The 16,429-nt window shown below is 38.9% G+C and overlaps 2 pseudogenes; both read right to left on the reverse strand.

The window, feature by feature from the left end:
- Positions 1–7,897: 7,897 nt before the first annotated feature.
- LOC148021834 (exosome complex component RRP45A pseudogene) lies at positions 7,898–13,462 on the reverse strand (annotated as a pseudogene).
- A 1,559-nt stretch (positions 13,463–15,021) lies between these two features.
- On the reverse strand, positions 15,022–15,842 carry LOC148021835 (exosome complex component RRP45A pseudogene; annotated as a pseudogene).
- Positions 15,843–16,429: the final 587 nt, after the last annotated feature.

Consider the following 16,429-nt stretch of genomic DNA (forward strand, 5'->3'; position numbering starts at 1 on the left):
GGCAAAATCACGCAATGCGCGATTGCAGTTTATAGGTAGAAAACAACACTCCAAACTGGGACAAGAAGGAGTGATCTAGGAGAATTTGGACCAAGTGTCTTGGTATTTTACCCCCCTTTCAGAGCCAACAAAGGCAGCACATTGGTGGTCTGAGCATTAGAGAAGGCAATGGGACAGAAATTGAAGCAGTTTAAGGGTCAAAATGTTTCGGCCTTCATCCCATTGTATGAAGAAAAGATGTTATTTCATGGGGTACCACAGTATGCATGGAGTTGGTATTTCTCCCGTTTGGCCACACATGCATTGTATGATTGGATTGATGAGTTACATAAAAGATATGCTGATTGGGTAGCTTTTAAGAAAGCTTTGAGAGAAGAGTTTTTCTTGGAAGATGCAGGATTGCTAATTAAAAAGTCATTTACAAATTGGATTGAAAAGCCCAATAAAGAGTTGGCTGCTACAACTTTGCTCCGTGAATTTGAAAGTCGATATGTGTAGTTGGACATCGATGAGCATCAATCATTGGAGACTCAAAAAATTGATTTTTTTCTGAAGGCTACAGATCCTATCTTGCAATAGAAGTTGATTGATCGTTTAGAAGATGCCTTTGAAATAGGACTGAAATCAGATTGGGCTAATGTAACTAAGGCAGTACATATGTTGGTAAAGAGAGAGCGAATGAAATTAAGATGGGGTACATGCACCACACCATGCTTTGAAGGGGATTGAAATTATAGTCAAGGCACCTATTGCTATGGCAGAACAATTGGCTATACCTGTTGGTCCGGCTCTTAAAGGTGATGATGTGGATGAATTAATCAAAGGCATGTGTGATTTAAGGCTGAATTTAACAAAAATCTATGCAAAGGTGGAAAGATGGATATTAAGGTAGAAGAGAAGGCTTAGGCAACAGCCCAAAGACCGTACAAAGAAGGATACAAGAGGAGATGCATTTGGTGTGACACTTTATAGCATGAAAAGAGAGACCGTACAACCTACCGTTAAGCAAAAGCAAAAAGATTAGTCTTTTGAAAAGATGGAAAAATACATGCAACAGAAACTGGTCTTCCAATACAGCCAAATTTTGAAAATGGTGGCATGCAGAAGAGGTTGGAAGATATGGATGCAAGGACAACATTTTTTGCCATAAATGCAGCCACATATGTGTTGAGAATTGAAAGGACTGATGAAGCTCATAAAGCAGGCATTTCTGAAGCAAAATCTTGCGTTTGGATGCAAGCATTAGATTGCATGGAAAAGGGAAAAATAACAAAGTCTGAATTGGTTGATGCAAGTCAAAATATACAAGGGGGAACAAGATGAAGTGCACCAGTGGATTCATTTTCAGCCTATGCTTATTTGGCTGAGGTTCATAATCAAGAAGCTCTTGTGGAAGAAAATAGAAGAAGAGGTGAGGACGCTATTGGTCCTTCCTCTTCATGCCCATCTAAATGCATAACACGAAGTAAAATGGAGCAACTGAAAGAGGCTAAAAAAGCCATACATGAGCATGTTATGGAGGATGCATCTCAAGAGAAGAAACAAGAAGGGAAGAAAAGGGGCAAGCAACCTAGTTACAGGTTACAATTGGATCTTGAGACTACCACAAACCTTAAAAAGGTCCTAGAAGATCGTATACTTGGCAGTAGAGTGGAATTCACACTTGGTGAAGTTCTTGGAATCACGAAACGTAAATTTCATGATGCAATCATTGATATGATGAAACAAAAAAGATAGTTTGATGGTGAAGTTTTACAAGCATTGATACAAGTTGACAAAGACATAGAGAAACATATTCAGAGGGAACAAGATTATGCATGTAATGTGTATTTGGAGCAGGCTGATGTTGAAAATGGGTTAAATGGGAGTGTAGACAGTAAGCTTATGGCTGAAATCGGTCTTACGGGCAGCAATAAGCATAGAGAGAAGGCTATGTATAATGGAGATGACCATCAACAAGCACATGAAGAAGAAGATGCTCATTTTATTCCAAGCAGACATTATTCACAAACGCATTGGGCTCGTGCTACAACAAAGACAATTGTTAAAGTGGGAGAAAGAGAGATGCCTTGCATAGCTCTCTTGGATCATGGTTCTGAAATCAATGTTATGGCACACAGCTTATATGAGAATGGAGGTTGGTCGATTGATGTAGATCTGGGATGGTGCATGCGAGAAACAAACAATTCATCATCAGGGGATCTTTATGCAGTTTCTCCAAATGTACCCCTGACTATTGGAGATGTTAGAGATGAATATCATTTTTTTGTACAGGATTCATGTAGTTATCTGGTGATCTTGAAACAGCCCTATATTTTGGAATCAATGTTGGAAACAAAAGCCTTGGATGATGGTTCTTCATATGCTTGGGTTTGGAGTAAAAACAATACAAGGGTAGTACAGTTTCTCACTCTTTGTGTGAATCATCCCCTCAATCGGGATAGGCTATGGGATAATCCTATGCCACCTAATGCACAAGAGTTTAAGGGTTTTTAGATAGTACTACTATAAGTGCAGGCTATGGAAGTGCCTCAAGGAAGATAATTATGCCTCTAAGAAAGGGGGAAACTGTGTTTGTGTCTAGATTGTAGGAATGGATAGCATGTAGTCTTAACAGTTTTAAAAATATTTCAGCCATGTGTAGGGCTGAAAATAAATATGTAGGATGGGCTGAAAAAGAGCTGAAGACATATGGTTTGATAACTGCAAATGAAGGTATTTTAGGGTTGTTTTCAAGTTGGTTGATGTTGATACAATGGCTGAAATTTCTACAACAATTAATATCGAAAATAGGATAGAAAAAGAGATTATTTATGTTGACACTTTAGAGATGTATGAAGTCATTCAAGAGTTTGTTGAGCATGAATATTATGGATTGCAAAACACAGCTGAACCAAGGGTGGATACAAAGTACAAAATAGTTGCAAAGAAGGTTAAGCCTATGGCTTTGCCTTGACCACTTAAAAGTGATGGGTTGGCTGAAAAAGTTGTCTCAATAGCCTAGTTTGTGGGATCCACATGGAGTAGGACATAAATTTACAACTAAAACTTTACAAAAGCTAAAAATGGGTGATACAAGCTTTCTTTTGCCTGCTCTGCTGAAAGATCTTGTTTCTTGCCGATGTTGGCAAGGTATGGGAAAGCCTTTGCGTTTCAGCCAAATGAAATTGGATGTGTTGATCCGACCATAGTTGCACCTATGGTGATCTTTACATTACCTCATGTGCAATGGAATTTAAATTCCTTTTCCAGTATCTTAGGCATATTTTCCTAAGCTGCTAGAGCTTTTGAAGGAGAGGATCAAAATGCGGATTTTGGAGCCTTCTTCAGCTCCATATTCGAATTAATGGTTTACTGTTCCAAAGAATGGTGCTTTGAGGTTTATACATGATTTACAACCAATTAATAAAGTCACCATAAGAAATGTTGGATCAAAAGAATGGTGCTTTGAGGTTTATACAGGATTTACATCCAGTTAATAAAGTTACCATAAGAAATGTTGGATCAGGACCGATAGTGGATGAATTTGTAGAAGCATTTGCAGGCAAGGCAATTTACTATATGGGTGATTTATATTCACAATATGATTAGTCCAGCTTTCTTTGGAAAGCCGTGATATCACTATCATGAAGACACCACTTGGATTGGTTAGGATGTGTATGCTTCCACAAGGAGCAAGCAATTCAATGGCACATATGATGAATGCTATGCATAAAGTCTTGAGGGAGTATATTTCTCAATTGACCTTACCCTTTCTTGATGATATGCCAATAAAAGGGTGTGATATCCATCAGAAGAATGAAGAGCTGAATGAGCAGGGATGTAGAAGGTTTGTGGCTGATCATATTGTTGATTGTGACAAGATTTTGAGCTATCTTGAAGAAGTGCATTTGACTCTATTAGGAGAAAAGTCAGTTTTTGGAGTGGAGGAAGTATTAATTGTTGGGCACATGTGTGGACCATATAGAAGAAAACCCTCACCAGTAAAGATTGATACCATAAGCATGATGCAAGAGAAATGTTTGAATGTATCTGAGGTAAGAAGATTTTTGGGTGCATGTGTCTTTTACTTGATATGGATTCTGCATTTTGCTCATGTGACTGAAAGTTTATATCAACTCTTGAGAAAAGGGCTAAAGTTTTGGTGGGGTAAACATCATACAAAGGCAATTCAGAAGTTAAAGAGCTTATCGATTTCAGCCCCAACACTAAAGAGAGAAAATTATGAGAATGTGCCCAGTTGGCATTGGTTGGGTAGTGGGTTAGGATGATGTTGATGGGAATAGGTATGCCATTTGGTTTGGAACAGAGATCCTCAATGAATAGCAACCACAATATTCTCAAGTCAAAAGAGAGCTTTGGGGTGTAGTGACAACCCTTAAGTGTGATAGGGAGTATTTTATGGGAGCTCATGTAGTGGTAGAGACTAATTGTCGACCTCTATTGGGCATGATAGTAAATTGCTCAATTCCTGATATTGCCATGTTACAGTGGATTGCATATATAAAGTCACTTAACCCTAATTTTCAACATATTGTAGGTAGAGAAAACCCCATGGCTAACATGCTTTCACGAGCAAGGTTTGAAGATGAAGATGAGCTAATGGAAGATGAAGAGGACGACATGCTAGGTGCTGAAAATGACTTTATGACTACAAGGAATGAGTATGCAACTATTGTTACTGCAAGTACAATTGTTGTAACAGGGATTTCAGCAGTAAAAAAAGGGCTTACAGCCATGGAGAAGAAATGGGCAATAGAGAGAAAGCATCACTAGTGTTATGTTTCAGTGACAACACAATTTTTGGAAGAGTTGTATGAGGATGATTGGCTGAAAATAGGCCAATATCTCAGCCTCATGAAAAAGAAGGTTGAGTGGTCTGAAGCTAAATTCAAAAGGATTAAAAGAAAATATTATGGGTTTTTCTTAAAAGACGGATATTTATGGAAGCGTGCAAAGAAAAAGAGAGGAGCTCTAGTATGTGTATTGGGAGATAGGGCTTCTCAATAGGTGATGCAGGAGTTTCATGAAAGCTTATGGGCTGGACATAAAGGAGTTTGGGGCACATTTGCCAAGATCAAAGAGAAGTATTGGTGGCAAAATATGTATAAAGATGTGGAGCATTATGTGGAATCATGGAGTGTCTGTCAGATGGAATATAAAATGTATTACATTGTAAAGCATAGAGATGGGTTGCAACCAACCTATCCATTGTCTATGCATTACAAATGGATAGTTGATTTGGTTACCATGCCTACATGTTTATGGAATATGAGATATCTTGTGATTGCACGAGAAGACTTGACAAATCAAGTGGAAGGTTGAGCTCTTAGTACAAAATCTATTCAAGCAGTTTGCAGATTCTTATTGGAAGAAATCTTTTGCATGTATAGTTGTGTTGGTAAAGTGGTTGCAGATAGAGGAGAATTGTATGCGGATGAGGCTTGTGCCTTCTTTTCACGATTGGGTATCAAGATGGCTTTAACTTTAACCTACAATCCTGAAGCAAATGGCAAAAGTGAAAGAGGTCATCAGCCTATCATTAAGGCATTAGCAAAGTCATGCAAGGGCAGGATGAAAGAGTGGCCAAGAATGTTACCCTTTGCTTTATGGGCTGATAGGACCACTCATAGTACAATTACAGGGTATATGCCTGTTGAATTAATGTATGACAATAGCCAATCATGCCTATTGAGGAGACTATTGCTACTTGGATTGTTCTACCATGCGAAGAGGGTTTGAATAGAGAAGAGTTGCTAGTCCTACACATTAGATAGTTAGAAAGAAGGCTTGAAGACATTGAGACAGCCATGAAAAAGCTGAAAGACTACAAGGATCAAGAACAAGAAGAGGTTTGACAAGCGACAAAGACTTTGACCACGAGCTATACAAGAAGGGAATTGCATGCTAGTTTATGATAGGAACTTGGAAAATCAGGATAGTGCCAGTCCAAAGATGGCAAAGCAGTGGTCCATATGTGGTAAGGTTGACAATGCTACCTATGCATTAAATGAGATGGATGGGACAACTCTAAGGATTCCAGTGGTTGGAAAACATATTAAGCTCTTTAAACATATTAGGGATTCTTCAGCATATGAGTTGAAGGAGTTGGATACTAAGCATGAACATGAGAATATGGAAGAAGAAGAGGTAGAAGATGAAGACATTGACATAGCAGAGGATACTTCTTCTGACACTACAAATCCATAAGACTTTGGCACATGCCGGAGGATATGCAGGTTAAGAGGGGTGGATGTCGTGCTGCTACGCGAACACAGTGTGAAAAACTCTAGAGTGCATCATCATTTGTCTTTCTTATTGATCAAGAGAGTCAATGCCATATTAGTCATTAGTATCAAAGTCCGTAGTGTGGATGGTTCAAAAATACTAGATTTTTGGACAAGTTTAACCTATTATTTCTTGTAAATATCCAAAAAATGTAGACAACTTCTATAATAGGATGACATGGAAAAAAAAAAGCAACTAGCTTTCAACCATTTTTGGAAGATTTTATGCAAAAACAAAGATTGGCGAAATCGAGCGACGCGCTGTTACGCGAGCGGTGATCGAGAGCAAGCCTCACTCACAACCCGATAACGAGATGTTAAGGAGTGCTGAGTGGGTAATTGACTTTGTCGGATGCACAACACAACTTTAAAAAATTCAAATATTCGACAATACACCACGAACCACACACGAAACAAAATAACTCACAAAGAAAGTATCAAAATTTCGACAACAAACCAATGAACTATATTCTCATACCTTAACAGCCTTGAGCCATGCTTGACACCACAAAGACTAACTTCTTCCACTTCGGAAATAGCATGTCCAATAGTATCCTCTTGCATGCAACCCTCCTCTCACATCTCTCAAAAGATGACAAGAAGATTCTAAGGGAAGGGCCCCTAACTCTCTACTCTCCTCTCCTTTTATAGTTTTTTACATCCTCACTTGCGTTGAATATGCTTTTGCTTTTCAAAAAGCTTTGAGCTTTCCATGCCTTAAGCTTTCACATCGTTTAAGATTCCTATAAGCTTTTAAACTTTTAACATTCATTGTTGCTCTGTGTTTCATAAATGCAGCTACCCTACCTCGTCCTTTGCAAAGCTTTGTCCTCATCCCCTTCCTTCTTCACCTCTGTCATTGTCTTTGTCTTGCTTTCTTTCCTTCTCCCAATCGTGAGTGCTCTCCCGCTTCATTTTCAGCGTTTGCCCCTTTTCTAGTCCACTGTCGTATTCTGCAGAGCCCGCCGTTCTCTCTCAATTTCATTGGGGCTTCTTTAACGGCCTCAGCTTCTTCTTCTTCGTGGCCTTGCCTTCCTTATCGCTCCAATGCTCGCCGATGTTCTCTTCCTTCTCCTCTGTCACACCAGTCTCACCGATGCTTTTCTTTTCCTCATTCCCCTATATGTCACGTCCTTCAACTCTTGTCGTTGTAATTGCAGGACAACTTCATGGCTACCTTAGTCCTGTGACATCTGCGTCTTCCCTCTTTCTCCTCCTGCAAGCAACTTTGTTGTCAGCTTCAGGTCCTCCTTCCTCACCCTCATCGACTTCTTCGGCTGCGGCTTCTTCGTCATCACTTACCGTCTTGTTCAGCAGCATCAATGAACTCCTTCCTTTGCTTCATCTTCAACTCCATCGTTTCTCTTCTTCATTCCAGTAAGCTGGTTCCTCCTTCAGCTTCATCATCACTTTTGCAAATTCTTCTTAATCGTACATTCAGCTTCTTCTGCTACGTCATTTAGCTTTATCACTTATTCGATTCGGGAGAGAAAGGGGAGAATGGATGAGTCATCCCTCTCAGCACCTTGTCCTTCATTGTCTGCAGAACTCTTCTTTCCCTGTCCTAGCTTCTACGTCACTTCCTTCCTCCCTTCTTAATAAGTTCTTCTCTATAGCTGGGATCCATGACCTGCAAAATCCACAAAGGTTCCATCTCCAAGAAACGAAAATGTCATAGCGATTGGCAATTGGTGAATAGTCAGACGAAGAGGCTCCCGCATCTCAGGAGGATGGATAACCACTTCATGTGCATCTACACCTCCCAGACTATAATTAGGAACACGAAAAGATAGCAAAGCATCCAATGTAGCCATGTTGGCCACGTCTATCAAATTTCCGCCATTACCGAGTATACAAATATCATTTCGTAAAGACCAAACTGCTTTTCTTGTAAGCACACATAGTGACTTTGTATCAACTACCCGGCTTTCCCTCAAGACACGATCAATAATTTGTCCAAGCTCCACAGCACTTTCTCCAGGTCGTCCAGTTTCAAAAGCAGGATCAGCCATGGGCGAAAACTCTGTGTACACACTAAGAATGTCCTCATTTGGACGGTCTGGGTAGGGTTTCACCAATTGACCACTCACCACACACATAACACGAGTTTGGCCCAATTGCACCTCAGCTGCACTAGATTCCCTCAATTTGATATGCAGGCTCCGCAAGTTGAAGGCTCGTCGCCCATTGATGCCAAAATTCTCATACAGATAAAAAACTGTCTGTCTGGAAAAAACCTCCTAAAAGGCCGGGTAAAGAATGGATCATCAAAAGAATCATGATCAGAGATGAGACTATTTCTGCTTCCAAATCCAAATCCTGCAAAAGGATCATGAGATCCTAGCTACCGTCTGTTTCCGTTCATATTCTGCATCTTCAAATTTAGACAAATACCAAAAGAGGGCTGATAACGTGCAACCTATCCCATATTTTGACATGGTTCTTATTAACCATCTCCTGCTTGAATGTAGAAATCTCTCTTAGATCAGAGGTTCAAGCTTATGTTGACTTCTCTCCTAATTCTTCAAAGTTTGGGTTTTTCCCATATGTACATGGTTTTTTATGCAATGTGCCCTAGCAACTAAATATGCTCTTTAAAATAGAACTTCTTGCCCAATCAAAATATGATTCGAAAAATTATGCAATGTCGGATCCATGATATGCAATCAATCAATCCATGCTACACACAAAATAATGTATGCATTGAAGAATTGTGCCTAGCCTATTTAGATGTGATCGTGCGTCATGCAAGATGCAAACAAAATTCCTTAATTAATTAAATCTTAATTCTCGCCTCTCAACTCTCTTCAAAAAGATATGATATACTCCGCTCCACCCATCCAAAATCTCACAATCACTCTAGAAAATTATGGTCCTCAAGATGTTGACCAAATATGAATAACCCTTCTCACAATTGATGGCGTCCTTCACGACCCTCGAACTCTCCCAACCACCTTACACTCTCAACCAGAAGTTCCTAACTCTGTGATGAACATCCCAAATGGTGTGTGCAAGAAATGTGCGTGCTCAATGACAGGTGCTCTCTCATGTGCGCGTGTATCTAAGATTTACTTCATATAGTTGCAGCGGACCTCATGCCGTGCTAGTGCTCAATGATGGTGCAAATCGTGCATAATCCCAACCCATGGCATGGAAGTTTTTGATAAGAACAGGAGACGACCCCCGAGTGCAGTGCATCAACTAGTGCAACGTGAAGTGCTCGTGAACCCATTATCCCCGTGATGTGCAAAAGTCTCGACAAAAAAACATATCGAGCTCCTCAATGTTCAGTAGCTATTAACAAACACAAGCTTCATCCTGTTCGAAAAAATACCAAGCTTGACCAAGGCTATCAAGTTTCACACTCAACAAATTAAACAAAATGACAGAAACAAATCCTATGCTAGTCAAACACAAGAAATCCAATTACAAAATAACAAAACAAACTGTCACACAAACAACTAAGCTAGCAGAAATCAAACCTAACTACAATTTAGCTAGGACTTTTTAGTTTTTAGAAAAACACTTGACATATTTAGCCCTCCCCGTAGTCTGCAAACATTCATGTGCAACAGTTACTTTCATAGAACGATGCCACATCTATCATCCATTTAGTTTCCTCATTCTTTTGTTGAAATTGTGGTTCTGACCACTCCTCTATTTGTATTGTCATTAACCTTGATATGTACTTCTTTAATCTATATCCATTTATCCTTTGCTTATGTGCCTTCCCATCCAAATTTTCTAACGCATAAGTTTAAAAACTTCAGAAACCCTGAATGGTCCGTCCCACTTTGTTTGGATTTTCTTTTGAAAAGTATGATCCAATTTACTATTGTATCTCAAAACTAAATCCCATTTTTTTATATTTTTATTTTTTAAATTTTTATTAATCTCTTGTAAAAAAATTTCTTGACTTTTCTCATATTGATCACACACTTCCTGTCTATTTAATTGTGCTTCTTGTAATTGTATCAACCTTTCTATGAAATCATTTTTTTCCTCTCCTTCAATCAATTTTCGAACATCCTTAAAGCCGATATTTCTACCTCTATAGGTAGTAAGGCTTCCTTTCCATAAACCAGTTTAAAGGGAGAATAGCCTGTACTTTCTTTTCTTGCTAATCGATAAGCCCACAAAGCACTTGGCAATTCAATATCCCATGTTTGGGGACGATCCTTTGTCATTTTAGACAGCATTCTTATTAACTCCCTGTTGAATTGCTTGTTGAGACCATTACATTGAGGATAGTATGGTGAAGCAAATCTTTTTGTTATTTTCATTTTCTCACAAAGATAGTCTATTAATTCTCCCTTAAATTTTGGTCCTCTATCTGACAAAATCTCTAAAGGTGTTCCAAATTTACAGCATATATCTTCATAGATAAATTTTTCCACATCTATGGCTTTGATGTTTTTTACAGCCTTAGCTTCTGCCCATCGAGACAGATAATCAACTACTATCAAAATATATATTTTTCTTGTGAAGTATGTGGCAATGGACCAATTGCATCAATTCCCCATTTTTCAAAAATGTCATATGCAAGAATTGTTTTTCTTGTTTCTGGTCTTGGCCACATATATCCTTCAGTTAAAATCTTTTGTAAAGTTATTTTGTAAGAATAATGTCCCCCACATGCCCCCTCATGATTTGTTTCTTGAATGTGATATATTTATTATTTCTAGGGCACTCTTCTTAAAATTAAAGCCACTCCTTTAGCATAAAGGACATCGTTCACCATTTTATATCTTCCAGCTCTTCTTAGAAACCCATATTTTTTGTTTTTTTGAATACTGATAGGTACTTTCCCTGTTAACAAAAATTCTTCTTCCAAGTCTAGAGCTTCTCTTCCCCTATATAGAGGAAGATCTGCTTTCATTACAAATACTTGACAAATTGCTAATTGGGCTGCATTGTGAGCTTCCTAATTTTCTTCCTTGGAAATATGTTTCAAACTCTAGGCTTCAAACTGTTTTAAATCTCTTCAAATTCTATTACACAACCTTTTTAATTTGGGATTTTTGATCTGCCAAACTCCGAGTATTTGCTTTACTAATAGTAAAGCATCACCTCTAATTCTCAACCTTCGAATTCCCATTCTTCGACAAAGCATAATGGCTGCTTGTAAGGTTGCATACTCAGCTTCGTTGTTACTTGTTGCCTCAAGTTTAACTGTTTCTTTTTTTATTAATTTTCCTTGAGGATCATAAACTACTATTCCTCCTGAAGATGCTTGGTGTGCCTTACGATATGATCCATCAAAATACATCAAAAATGAGTTTTCTATTTCTGGTTTTTCTATGCCTCTCCTATATTTTGATTTTTGTACCAAGCATCAACTACAGGACAAATATCCGGTAACTCCTCTGCACTCAAAACTCTTACAACACCTTTTTTTCTTTCTCTCCCTTTTGGATTTACTAATCTCTTCCATTGTCCTCTCATCCTAGGGCACAACTCCATCTGAGCAAAAGATATATCATCTTTCCTACCCATCATATCTTTCTTTAGATCATAGTCACTTTCTCCTTCTCCCAAAGGAATATCAGTAGCATGATAATGTTTTCTAGGCGCTCTCGATCTATTTTCTTCTTTCTTCTCTCCTCTCTTTGTTTTTCTCCCTCTTTCCTCACCAGCCTTACTAGTTTCAGGTTCATCTCTCTCAGTATCTCTTCTTCTTTTAATTGTAGGCATAACATCAACAGTTTTAGTTTCTTTTTTTTTATTTTCTAAAAGAATACAATTTATGGAACTTTTTCCTTTTTCTTCTTCATTTAACTTAGATTCTTGAGAAGTAGAATCATTTTTTATTTCTATCCCAAAATCATTCTGTTTGTTAGGCAAATTTTGAGGTAAAGGATACATATCCCCTCTTGCTCTAGGTGGATATGGACAGTTTGTACTTATATGACCTATCTCTCCACATTAATAACAAGTTACCATTGGTCTACGAAAATATCCTCTACCATTTCCTCCTCTTCCACCTCTCAAATTTTCTTGATTAGTTTGTCCCATTAGTCCTCCATTGCCTCTTCCTGAGGATCGACCTCTCAAAGCTCCTAGCCTCATGTTTTGCATTTGTCTAGATAATTGATCTTCAACTTCTGGTGCTAGTTGAGCATTTTGTCTTGCTAAAACTTGATAATTCGGTTCATCCCTTTGCCAAGTTTGGTCTCTATTGTCAATAGGTATTCTAAATGGTTCTCTTTTTTTTATTTTCTCAAATTTTCTCTCTTTTTCTATGGCAATCATTACAGCTTCATCAAAAGTACTGGGTTCTTTGATTTCCAATTTTGTCCTCACCTCTCCTTGCAAATTTTCAATGAAATTTTTAATTTTCAACATTTCTGGGGCTCTCTCTCTTGGGCCTAAAGATACATTCTGGGGCTCTCTCTCCTGGGCCTAAAGATACATTCCAACGATCCCAAAGTCTAGTGTACTCTATCGCAAAAAATTCTATGGTCTCATCTTCTCTCTTTTGGCAAGTTTCTATTTTTCTCCAAAGGTCATGGGAAGTCTCAGTTTCTTTAAAACGATCAAGGAACACCTGTTTAGTTGCTTCATATTCCATAGGAATAGGAGGATTTCATAATCTAAGGGTCTTTTCATAATCTTCAAACCAATTATGACCTTCATCTAACAATTGAAATTTCAGAATTTGGAGTTTCAGAGTTGAGTCATTTATTCGCTGGATAATATATCCAAGCTCTAGTTTTTCAAGGAATCACAGAGGATCCTCTCCCTTTTTACCATAAAATTTAGGAAAAGAACTAGCCATCTAAAAAAAGATTACAAACAAGAAATCAATCCACAAATCACAAACAAAGTCAAAAAATTTCGACACTCCTCAGTGGGGGCACCAAAAAAGAGATGTTACGCGATCGGTGATCGAGAGCAAGCCTCACTCACAACTCGATAACGAGATGTTAAGGAGTGCCGGTTGGGTAATTGACTTTGTCGGATGCACAACAAAACTTTAAAAAATTCAAATATTCGACAATACACCACGAACCACACACGAAACAAGATAACTCACAAAGAAAGTATGAAAATTTTGACAACAAACCAAGTGAACTATATTCTCATACCTTAACAGCCTTGAGCCGATGCTTGACACCACAAAGTTTAACTTCTTCCACTTCGGAAATAGCATGTCCAATAGTATCCTCTCGCATGCGACCCTCCTCTCACATCTCTCACAAGATGACAAGAAGATTCTAAGGGAAGAGCCCCTAACTCTCTACTCTCCTCTCCTTTTATAGTTTTTTACATCCTCACTTACGTTGAATATGCTTTTGCTTTTCAAAAAGCTTTGAGCTTTCCATGCCTTAAGCTTTCACATCGTTTAAGCTTTGTATAAGCTTTTAAACCTTTAACATTCATTGCTACTCTGCGTTTCGTAAATGCAACTACCCTACCTCGTCGTTTGCAAAGCTTTGTCCTCATCCCCTTCCTTCCAAGGTTCATTTTTGAAGGTTGCACAGCCCTTCTGGGCCATTATTGACCTGCTGGAGAATCCCAAAATATTGCAAGCAATGCATTTGAAGGGCAAAAGAAAAATTTTGCCCTTCTTGAAGAAAGGCAAAATTTTTCTAGCATTGCATTTGAAGGGCACTTTTTTACTTTAAAAATTAGTATATTATATTATAAATAAATTTATGAATATAATTGCCCAATGCCTAGTTACTAAGGTTATATCAATGATTCATAATAGAGTTGATTAAATTGAATATGTATAGTATAAATTGAATGGAAAAGTTATCTTACACATGAATTAAAACTTTATCGTTATTAAGTGATATTGATTAAAAAGCTTATTTGCACAAGGTATAGATCTTGAAGGGTAATATTTATTGCACACATAATTCGAAGGCCATATTTTAAAAAGTGACCTTCAAGTGGAAGGGCAAGTTCATATAGAGACCTTCAGAAGAAAATATGGACTAGCCCTTCAAAAATGAACACTGCTTCCTTCTTCACCTCTATCATCGTCTCTGTCTTGCTTTCTTTCCTTCTCCCGATCGCGAGTGCTCTCTCCCTTCATTTTCAACGTTTGCCCCTTTTCCAGTCCGCTGTCATATTCTGTAGAGCCCGCCGTTCTCTCTCAATTTCATTGGGGCTTCCTTAACGGCCTCAATTTCTTCTTCGTGGCCTTGCCTTCCTTATCGCTCCAGTGCTCACCGATGTTCTCTTTCTTCTCCTGTGTCACACCAGTCGCACCGATGCTTTTCTTTTCCTCGTTCCCCTATATTTCACGTCCTTCAACTCTTGTCGTTGTAACTGCAGGCCAACTTCATGGCTACCTTAGCCCTGTGACATCTGCGTCTTCCCTCTTTCTCCTCCTGCAGCAGCTTTGTCGTCAGCTTCAGGTCCTCCTTCCTCACCCTCATCGACTTCTTCGGCTGCGGCTTCTTCATCATCACTTGCCATCTTGTTCACAGCGTCAATGAACTCCTTCCTTCGCTTCATCTTCAACTCCATCGTTTCTCTTCTTCATTCCAGTAGGCTGGTTCCTCCTTCAGCTTCATCGTCACTTTTGCAAATTCTTCTTAATCGTACATTCAGCTTCTTCTGCTACGTCCTTTAGCTTTATCACTTATCCGAGCCGAGAGAGAAAGGAGAGAAGCGATGAGTCATCCCTCTCAGCACCTTGTCCTTCATTGTCTGCAGAACTCTTCTTTCCCTGTCCCAGCTTCTACGTCACTTCCTTCCTCCCTTCTTAATAAGCTATTCTCTATAGCTGGGATCCATGACCTGCAAAATCCACAAAGGTTCCATCTCCAAGAAATGCAAATGTCATAGCGACTGGCAATTAGTGAACAGTCAGACGAAGAGGCTCCCGCATCTCAGGAGGATGGATAACCACTTCATGTGCATCTACACCTCCCAGACTATAATTAGGAACACGAAAAGATAGCAAAGCATCCAATGCAGCCATGTTGGCCACGTCTATCAAATTTCCGCCATTACCGAGTATACAAATATCATTTCGTAAAGACCAAACTGCTTTTCTTGCAAGCACACATAGTGACTCTGTATCAACTACCCGGCTTTCCCTCAAGACAGGATTAATAATTTGTCCAAGAAGCTCCACAACACTTTCTCCAGGTCGTTTGGTTTCAAAAGCAGGATCAGCCATGGGCGAAAACTCTGTGTACACACTAAGAATGCCCTCATTTGGACGGTCTGGGTAGGGTTTCACCAATTGACCACTCACCACACACATAACACGAGTCTGGCCCAGTTGCACCTCAACTGCACCAGACTCCCTCAATTTGATATGCAGGCTCCACAAGTTGAAGGCTCATCGCCCATTGATGCCAAAATTCTCATACAGATCAAAAACTGTCTCTCTGGAAAAAAACTCCTAAAAGGCCGGGTAAAGAATGGATCGTCAAAAGAATCGTGATCAGAGATGAGACTATTTCTGCTTCCAAATCCAAATCCTGCAAAAGGATCATGAGATCCTAGCTACCGTCTGTTTCCGTTCATATTCTGCATCTTCAAATCTGGACAAATACCAAAAGAGGGCCGATAACCTGCAACCTGTCCCATATTTTGACATGGTTCTTATTAACCATCTCCTGCTTGAATGTAGAATTCTCTCTTAGATCAGAGGTTCAAGCTTATGTTGACTTCTCTCCTAATTCTTCAAAGTTTGGGTTTTTCCCATATGTACATGGTTTTTTATGCAATGTGCCCTAGCAACTAAATATGCTCTTTAAAATGGACTTCTTGCCCAATCAAAACATGATTCGAAAAATTATGCAATGTCGGATTCATGATATGCAATCAATCAATCCATGCTACACACAAAATAATATATGCATTGAAGAATTGTGCCTAGCCTATTTAGATGTGATCGTGCGTCATGCAAGATGCAAAGAAAATTCCTTAATTAATTAAATCTTAATTCTCGCCTCTCAACTCTCTTCAAAAAGATATGATATACTCCGCTCCACCCATCCAAAATCTCACAATCACTCTAGAAAATTATGGTTCTCAAGATGTTGACCAAATATGAATAACCCTTCTCACAATTGATGGTGTCCTTCATGACCCTCGAACTCTCCCAACCACCTTACACTCTCAACCAGAAGTTCCTAACTCTGTGATGAACATCCCAAATGGTGTGTGCAAGA

Source organism: Lygodium microphyllum, chromosome 17 (assembly GCF_053477565.2).
Source record: "Lygodium microphyllum isolate KBCC chromosome 17, Lygodium_microphyllum_v1.1.10, whole genome shotgun sequence".
In the NCBI taxonomy this organism is placed as follows: domain Eukaryota; kingdom Viridiplantae; phylum Streptophyta; class Polypodiopsida; order Schizaeales; family Lygodiaceae; genus Lygodium; species Lygodium microphyllum.